Here is a 9,581-nt window from a genome sequence, read left to right as displayed (position 1 = left end):
CATTCCTGCACATTGGAAGACTGCAGCTAAGGTGTTGCCTGGGGAGCAGGTTTAGGGAGAGCCAGCCCAGCAGGGAGGGCCATAATCCATGAAAACAAAACCAAAACACACACAGGAGTGCCTGTAAAAGCACAAGAGACAACAACTATTGGAAGAGATACAGCAGCTGGTTGGTTTTGTCCATCTCACATTTTCTGTTTAGATCAATTTATTCCTCTGGAAAGACTTTGGGAGGAAGTTTTGTCCAGTCTTGCATACAAAAAATACCCAGAGTTGTGATATATCCCTGAGGTTGGGGGTTTTTTTTAATGAAATATATATTTTAGAAAGTTGTTGGGATCCTTTTCACAACAACTATTTGCAGTGTCTGAGCATTAAGAATATAATGTATTCATATGCTGAACACATACAGACAGCACTTAATAGGAAGTTTCTTTGCATAATACAAAGCAGTTCTGCTGTCTTTAATGAATATTTCAGCACTGATTGAGGTAAACAAAACCAGCTTCTGAAGGACAACAGATTTCACCCTGTGTTAAAAATCTCTCTTCAATGCAAAACTGCACCCAGACTATGTTGGGTTTTTTATAATTACTTTTCTTTTAAGGACAAAGTTTTTCAACATCTTTCTGAGCCTGAAGTGCAGGAGCCCAGTGTGTGATGTCTCTCAAGGCACCGTGCTCACAGCCAGAGGGGCACAGTCAAGTTTTGGGCCACAGCACAGGTTTCTAAAAGCAAAACTGAAGCATGGAACAATTTACATAAGCCACTAAACCCTCTGGCAGCCCCATGGAAGTTAAACTGAGACAAAAGCTTCAGGCAGCCCTGCCTGACAATGCCACCCTGTTCTCACCTGCTCCAGAGCCTTGCTGCAGAGCCTGCAGCCAGGTACTGCCCACCCAGACTCTCCAGCAGCTGCCAAACCCCAGTTTTGGAGGTGTTTTACCTCCAAAAAGCTGCTGTGGAAAGCAGCTTGGAGAGCTGTAACCAATGGGCAGGATGGCAGTTTGGAGGCTGGCTCCTGGTGACATACATGGATCAGCTCCATGGTGCTGCTTTCTTTGGGAAAACCTTGAGATGTCATTCCTAGTGACTACAGAGAGGGGTTTATGGGGCTTGCTGCATCCTTCTATTTAGTCAGGAAATACTCACAGGCCTCAGTGTGTATCATTTCATACACAAATTCCTCTCCTAGCCACAAGCCTTAAGTACACCCTCTGGTTTAAGTGCATAATTCTCATCCCTCTGCTCTTTGGGGAGGGGAAGGAAAGCAAATGCATTAACGACCCAAAAAGCAAAGTGACACAATATGTTGCTACATGGTTCTTAGCAAAAGAATTTGTACATGGCATGAAACCAAATCTGCTATTAGTAATGAGTGTACATGCAGCTACATTGTAAATCACAGCACTGGGGAGCAAGCAAGGAGCACAGGGCAAACATTGGATTTCAAGAAAGAAACTCTAAATCCACCTCCAGGAGGAATCAGATGAAATAATAAAGGGAACCGTTACAAGACACTGGAAACAGGCTAGTGCTGGGGCTGCTCTTATACCTTGATATAATTATTTAATACCAGTACCTTGTTCAATATCATTACACTGGTGTAAAATGTTCAAAACCCCAGAGCTGGGGCAGCAGCCCCCAGCACAGCCCTGCTCTGCAGCACAGCAGTGAGAGGCTCCCTCTGCAGAAGGACAAGCCCCTGGCAGGCTCAGTTTCTGTGTTTCTGCTGCCAGAGACCTTCCCCTTGCTCCCTGCCCTGCAGCCAGCTTGGCCCTGCTGCTGTTTCCAGCTCTGCAGAGCTCCCTGACCGTGGGGCTGTGTCCTGCTGCTCTCCCCAGGCCCCTGAGCTCCCTTCCCCAGCACCAGCCCCACCATCAGCTGCCTCTAGAGACACTCATCACAGCTCCCAGGCAGGTGAGGTTCCTCATCTTCCCCACCTCCACCACTTCTCCAAGCACTCTGAGTTTCTAAAAATTCAGCTTTTCCACCACTTAGTGCTATTGCCTTATTTGGTTGTACCAAAATGTGGGGTTTAGATGTTGCTGAGCCTTTCAGTTCTCAAAACCCACCCGTGACTATTCCACAGAGGCAGCTCTACTCACTCCTGTCCATAGCTGACAGCTTCTCCATGGATGAAGATCAGCCAGGATCTTTGGAAAGGTGTCAGCTAAATGAGATTAGAATCATGGCATTGTTAGCACAAGGCTCCCCCCAAAACCTTTAGGATGGATGTGGTCAGTGCTTCCCACACCAGGGAGATGCTGAAAATACAAAAAGATATTTTCATTCAGAAATAAACCAAAACATGTTCTGAATGTTGGGGGTAATATCAGACCCTGTGAACCATTCATTTCACAGTTTTGAGATTCAGCGTCTGTGTTTTGCAATATGTCAGTGCTAAATTCATCACTGAATATTTACATTATTTTCCCATCTCCTGGTAAGCTAATAGCACAGATACAGGAGAGGAACAGGCTGCTGTTAGCAAGTCATGGCATGAATTCATCTTTGATGAAATGCAGCTGTTCAGAGTCAAGCTGTCTGATCACAGTGAAGACAGACATTTCCATTGCACTCTTTCACAAAAGATTATTTAACTCAGGAGGATCTCCCAAAAAATTATTCTTAAAACTGAAATAGGAATTACTTAATTGGTGCACTGGCGTGCATTTCAAGAAAAACAAAAATGAAAGAAACTAAGAGAAACATACACTATTTTCCTTCTTTCAGCTGATAGAAGAAGAGGTCAGACAGTTTTAGGTATGAATTTCTGAGTTGCAAATACCTACCCTAAGTCCACTTTTGGACATAACACCTGTCAAAGGGCTGGAAGCAAAAATGCATTTATGTTTTCTGCAGGTAATACAGAATTCACTTTCCACTTAAAATTATAACCAAAACTTATTTTATTATCAAGTTCAAGCCACAGAATGTTTGCCTACTTTCACGTTGAGTCCAAAACCTTAAAAAACTTGCTGCTAAAGACCATGACAGCAGCAGGAATTTAATGTGAGAGGGGTTCAGACTGTGCTCTGGCTTTTTACACTTTCTGCTGAAAGGATGAGACTTACTCTCCATGGCACTGTAACTTGCAGATGGGCAAAGCAGATTTGGTTCATTTCACAAAGTGGGGTCAAATCTCTGAAGGGCTCCTGCTACATCACATCAGCTGATGGATGAACAAGGAACCAGGAGAAGGAAAAAATTAAAGGTCCATGGTGTGAGGCAGCATTTACACAGGACTTTCTGAAGCACATGCCTTTTTCATGTATGAAAAGGGGGTTTTTTAAAATGAGTTTTTCTTGTTAACAGTATTGATTAGCAGTAATCAGATTTCTATTCTGTGGCTCTTTTCTAGTGAATTTGATGAACCATTTCCACAGCACTGCCCTGCTTTAACACAAGTTGTGCAGTGCATTGCCATTGGTGAGCTGTCCTCTGAGCCCTGTCTGAGCACTCCTGTGAGCACTGGAGGGTGGCTGGGCCACCTCTGGCCTCCCCCTGCACTCTCACAACACTCTGGGATTGGGTTTTGCTGGCTCTGTGTGTATGCCAGCAGAAATGACACCTGGTGCCATAAGGAAATTCACCTTGCAGCTGAAACATGGGCTGTGTGTTTGGTTTGGATGAGCTGCCACCACAGCAACTGGGAAGAAAAATATATTTTATATGTATGAGCTTGTTTTAATGAGCTTGTTTGTAAGTAGTAACTGTTTTATTGGCTCTTATATGTATTGCTAACCCTTTAATTGATGTTTTTGGATTGCTGTAGACTGCTACTGAAGGTAAAACATAGTTTTAAGCATTTTAATATTGTAATCATGGAAAAGATTGCCATGTTATCATATGAGAAAATCTGCATAATGCAGGTGATGATTCTGCTGTGGTCTGCTTTCAGCAGCAAACATTCAGTGTCTGTTCATCCCGAACCAAAATTAGCATTTTCTATGGACTCAGCTATAGATACTTCTGGTGTTTACAGTAAAACCTTAACATAAAACTGCCAAAAAAAATGGGGGAGGACTTCAGACAAATTTCTGAAAGGCAAAACTTTTTCCTTAACTTTTTCTTTCAGTCATACAAATCTGTGACTTAAAGGTAAGAAATAGAAATAAGCTTTGTGCCCATGTACACTTGTGCATTCAGTTCTACCCAGGTTTGGCTGCAGATGTCCCAGACTTGCAGCTCACTAAGCTGTAATTTACTTGGTCCCTTCCCTGCAGGATTTGGGATGTTTTGAAGACCTCCCAGTTCAGGAGTTTCACAGCTGCCTGGGAAGTTCAGGTGACCACTTCTGATTAAAGCTGACACTTAAATGCAATCTGCTGCAGGATTTCCTCAGGTGCTCTCCTTCCCTCTGCATCCCCTCTGCTCCTCAGATGCCAATCATGGCTATTTCCCAAAAAAGGGAAACACTCAGCTTACATGGCAGTAATGGAACAGTTTTCAATCTCAGTTAACCTTTACAGCAGTAACACTAATTTGCAGTCTGTTCATACGGAATGCTAAAGTCTCTCTGTTTCCTGCTCTGAATTTCATTCTGTGTCAATTAGTGCTATGAAGTCAGTCTAATAATGATGTATGGTTAGCACAGGGCTGTGTCTGAGAGCTGAGAGGAATGCACAGAGGACAGATAATTGAGATGGCGCCATCAAAGCTGTTCAATGCTTTGTTGAACTTAAAGGGTCTAAAAACGTGCTATAAAAATATGTTTTGACACGGGTACTGATAACATTTAGATGTTTCCAGCTACTCTGTTGAAAATAAATTAAAAGGTTCAGCTGCTTTAAATTTATGCATGAAGGTGAAAGGACATAGACCTGTTCAAGCCATTGCTGTATTTGCTTTACTGAAGGATGATGTGCAAAAAAATCTCAACCAATAATTTCCAGGATTGCTACCAGACTTATTTACACTAACATGCTGAAAGCAGCACACAAATGAGCACAGGGTGATGTCTACCACATCCTCTGGCTTTTTCCATATTGCATCCATAAGCTCCTGCTGGAGACTGACAAGAAACTCTAATGAGCAAACCTGTCAAGTGTGAGCTCAGTGGAGTTTGGCCACGTGAGGAGCTCCAAAGGCACGGGGAGGCAGGGCAGTGAGTTCCCTCTCCCAGCACAAGGGATGCCTGGAGCTTTGGACAGGATTCAGCACAGCTGACTCGAGCCATCAGCAGAGCAGAGCACATCTGGAGGAGGAGTGAGGACAAGAATACACGTGGCTGGTTCCGGGTGAGTGTCGTGCTCCTGGGGCACATCCAGCCCACAGCAGTGAGGAGACTCATGGGAACCACCTTTGTGTCATCCTGGCACCACTGCCCAGGGTCAAACACTGCAGCCAGCCCCAGACTGACCATCAGAGCATTGGCTCTGGGGGGTCCTGCTGTCCCTGGGGTCACACCACTGGCAGGTGACAGCAGGAGCAGGTCAAGAGGGTGATCTTCACTCATACGATGGAGAAGCAAAATAGGAAATACCAAAGGTCCAGCCCTTTACTTTCCCAGCCCTTTCCCTGTCAGAGCAGCCCTGGATCTGTTCCCAGATGACTCCTGCAATAACAGGATCCCCAGTCTGCCCAGAAGGGGGGTGATGGTGTGCACACAGTGAGCCCTGTGCTCCCTGCCTGGAGCAGCCAGCGCAGAGCTCGGTGCTGTCACTGCTCCGGGCTCCCACTGACTCTGACAGCACCCACTGACATATCCATGGGCTTGATGGCACATCAATCTTCATCTTTTTTGGCAATGGCACATTGCATCTTCCAGAAAGAAAAAAAAAATCAAATTGCCTCTATTCCTCTCCATTTCTCCTTGTGTTTTGGGTTGTAAAATAAGTGGTGGAAGTCAGCAATGACCCCATGAACCTCCAGAATACAGCTTTAGGCTTTCCACCTCAGGAAAACTGTAAATGCCTGTCTGTAGATGCACACAGAGCTTAAGGAAATAATGGGGAGAAATTAGACATTAATTCGTTTTAGAAGTAAGAGAGAGGAATGCAGCTGAATGGCAGTGATGCTGCATCACTGAGATACATTAAAAACCCAAATGAATCTCAATGTCAGCCAACGCACTGCCATAACAAATGAACGTGGTGGCAAAGGGTAGGCTTTGTTGCTAAGCTGACAAAAATAAATTAGTCACCTGTCAGTACTTGCTTAGAATTTACAAACACATCAGTTTTTGAGGGAAGAGCAGAAAATAGTCAGCATATTTTCCCATTAGAGCAGTGTGCAGAGAGAACGGAGCACTTTGTTTTCATTTATGCTGTAACTTATCCCTGCTGCACAGCAAAAGCCTCCTCCTGGGAGTGAGGCACTTCTCACCTGGAGGGCACAGAGCTGCCCCAGCTGAGGAAGCACCAGAGGAGGACACAAGTGCTGGGTGTGACCCTGCATGGCTGTGCTGAACCACAGAGCCCCAGTGCCCCAGAGTGCAGCACCCACCTGCAAAACTCATCTGCTCCCAGCCTGCTCACACTCAGCCAAAACCAAGGAGGAGAAACTGCTCTCTGTGGGCAAATTGCAGCATCTGCTGCAGAATAGAGACAGAAGGGTTTACCTTGGGCCACAGGTCTCCCCTGCTACACCAATACATGAGCATCATCTCTGCTCCCCCAGGTTTTGGGTACAGGGTGTCTCTCCAAGTTAGAAAAAAACAGCTTTTTTTTTTTAATGGGATAATGGGGTACTAGCAACCAGAACCAAGGGAATACTGAAAAAAAGTATAATAAAATAGCCAGAGTTAAAACAAACATTTTCTGTAATTAAGTTTTTCTATATTTTGTGTTCAACTTCTACACGCAACAAAGCAAGTCTTTAGTAAAGCTGAAAGATTGAATAAAATATTCAGAATGTCTAAGAAAATTTGGAATTTACATTAAGCATTGATGTGGTTAGACTGATTCAATCAAGCAACCAAAGCACTGTCTACAAATTACAGGTCCAGCTGGAGCAGCCTGAACCACAAATCCAGGTCACGGGTAGCCAGGGGTGAGCAACCCCAGCCCAAAAAGTAGTCCCAGGAGTTAGCTGGGAAATCATTATGAGAAACAAGAACAAGGATCTGCCACAGACAAATCCTAACCCAAAAAAGGAGGTGATGTTCAGTCAGTTAAGTGATTTGCTACAAATTATTTGCCCAGGGCCAATCTTGCTGCTGAAGCCATCAGTGAAGATTCAGTTCCTGGCGAGATGCAGGGATGTTGTTAAGTCTAACAAGCTGCTGTACACAGCACTTTAATTAGGCCAAATGAGGAAAAGATAATAAACCAGCAGGTCAAACGAAGGAAAAAAATCTCTAAATGAACAGATTCAAAATATTGCTTTTTATGGTGACAAGACAAAAGCTCTGAAATGAGATTTCTGAATTGCAGTGCTACCCAAGCTCACACCAAATGAGGGCACAGGAGGCAGTGAGCAGCCCATTCAGGCACCAGCACAGCAGCCAGGCTGAGCTCTGACCCCACCAAACACTGGAATTTCTCCAGGTTTTATTGCAGCAGCAACAAATGGCTGGCTGGGCAGAGCTGTTGCAAACTGCAAAGTAGGAGGCAAGGACAGGTGTGTAATTTCTTGAAATGTCCTTTTAGGGCTTGTGGCACAGAGAGTCCTCTCAGACACAAGCCATAAGGCTGAGAAATATCTATCATGCTTAGCTGTGGAAACAGGGATTTTATGAAAGTGCGATCACGAGGTGATAATAAGAATGTGATTGGAAGTTGATGTGTTATTGCTTAATTTAGACAGAGGAAGGCTCTTTTTTTGTCCATGCCATCTGCCAGCCTAGAAACCCAAGGAATAAAGGCACAAGCTGCAGATGGCTTTTATAATGGCTGTACTCAAGCAGCAGAGGAGCAAGAAGGAGAGAGGCCACATAAATCAGGCAGCAATATCACCATGGCTGAGCAATAACCCAGCTGAAAGCAGCATTCAGGAGCACAGCAAGCAGGAGACACCTTCCCAGCTGGCTGCATTAGGGTTCAGGTGCAGGACAGGATGCAGAGCTGGACCCTCACAAGACTGTTGGGAGCACTGGCATGGGAGCCTGGTGGGAGCAGGGAAAACAGCAGGGCTGCACACACTGACTGCAGCCCCCAAGGAAAACAGATGAACTCTAAAACTGCATTCACATACGCAACAGTTCCCAAGCTAGCTCTTATCCTCTCTTTCCTCTCTTTTTTTATTTTTGGGAGGGAAGAGAGAAAGAGAGTAGAAGCTAATTTAGTTCAAGTCAGTAGAGAGAAAAACAAGCTTGGAGGCAAGACACAGGGCTCAGCAGGACGAGCAGAAACTTCTGCTGGCAAAGCAGTCCCCTGAGATGACCATCTGAGCTCTGCTGGGGAGCTTGAAAGGGCTGCTCTGCTTATCTGGCTCCAGCAGAGCCCAGGTGTGCTGGACACACAGCAGGGTGGTGCAGCACAGGGGCTGCTTCAATGCTTTCCTCTGAAACAACCAGATCAAACAAGCTCACACAAGTGTGTATAAAACCAGGCAGCACAGCATTAGTGGAATGGGGTCTGCAAGTGGGACTGGTGGCACAGATTGGCAGGAGAAACAGCAGAAGGCAGAGGAGAAAGCAGGGTTTAATTCTATTTGTTAAAGACACACACACATGAATTTCTGTGCATTTTTATCAATACAGAGAATACTAGCTCAGTGCAAAGCAGTGTACAGGGAACCAGCTCTGCCCAGAGCCTGCAGCCAGGGACAGGAGCACCAGCTGTGCCTTCAGCTGGAAGGACAGGCACAAATCAGAGATGGGGGACAGCGGGAAATCTGCTGCTGAGCTGGTGCATGCCAGAGGCTCCTGAGAAGCTGGGGTAAGGACACAAGCACACATCCAACAGGCACCAGGTTTGAAGTCAATGTCATTCTTTCAGCACCGGCACATCCCCAAAACCCAACAGCCCCAAGAGCTGAACCAGTGCCTCTGAATCCCAGAAATTCTGTTTGTACCCCACATGCAGCCAAAGAGGGACATTTCAGGTAATGGGATAATTATGTTCCTGTGCCAGTGATACCTGTTGCATCCATCACTGGAAGATTTATCTGAACACAAGGACTGGCCCAAGCTATAGCTGCTCAAAGCCAGTCCCCAGAGCAGCACTGGAAGATTCAGGGCTCACTTGATTCAGTATAAACCCCTCTAAAGCCCAGCAGGACTCAGCTGCTCCCTCCACAGCAGTCAGCCCTGCCATGACCTCACATGACATTAAAGGAAGACAAGGCTCATGTCCCCTGCTGTGTACCTGGCATCATCCTTTATCCCTGTGCAAAGCAAATGTAAAATGTTACTGTGCCAAAGCAGCAGGACTCCACAATCATTGTGGGTATTATCTAAATCCATCATTTACAAATATGCACACATAGTTCCAGTAGACTTTTTGAGCAGAACCAGCTGTTGAGCAGACAGGGCAGACTCCAGAGAATGATCAGTGATGGATCTGTCAAAAAAATACTAAAACTGAACCATTTCCTTGCTGAATACTTGGCAAGACACCAGAAATTTTGCCAGAACATCACAGAGGAGGAGAAGGGAGAAGTGGAAGGAATGAGGGGAAAAAAAGCATTATTGG

This window comes from Geospiza fortis, unplaced genomic scaffold (genome assembly GCF_000277835.1).
Source record: "Geospiza fortis unplaced genomic scaffold, GeoFor_1.0 scaffold237, whole genome shotgun sequence".
In the NCBI taxonomy this organism is placed as follows: domain Eukaryota; kingdom Metazoa; phylum Chordata; class Aves; order Passeriformes; family Thraupidae; genus Geospiza; species Geospiza fortis.
The sequence above is the reverse complement of the archived record's forward strand: the minus strand, read 5'-3'. Positions refer to the sequence as shown.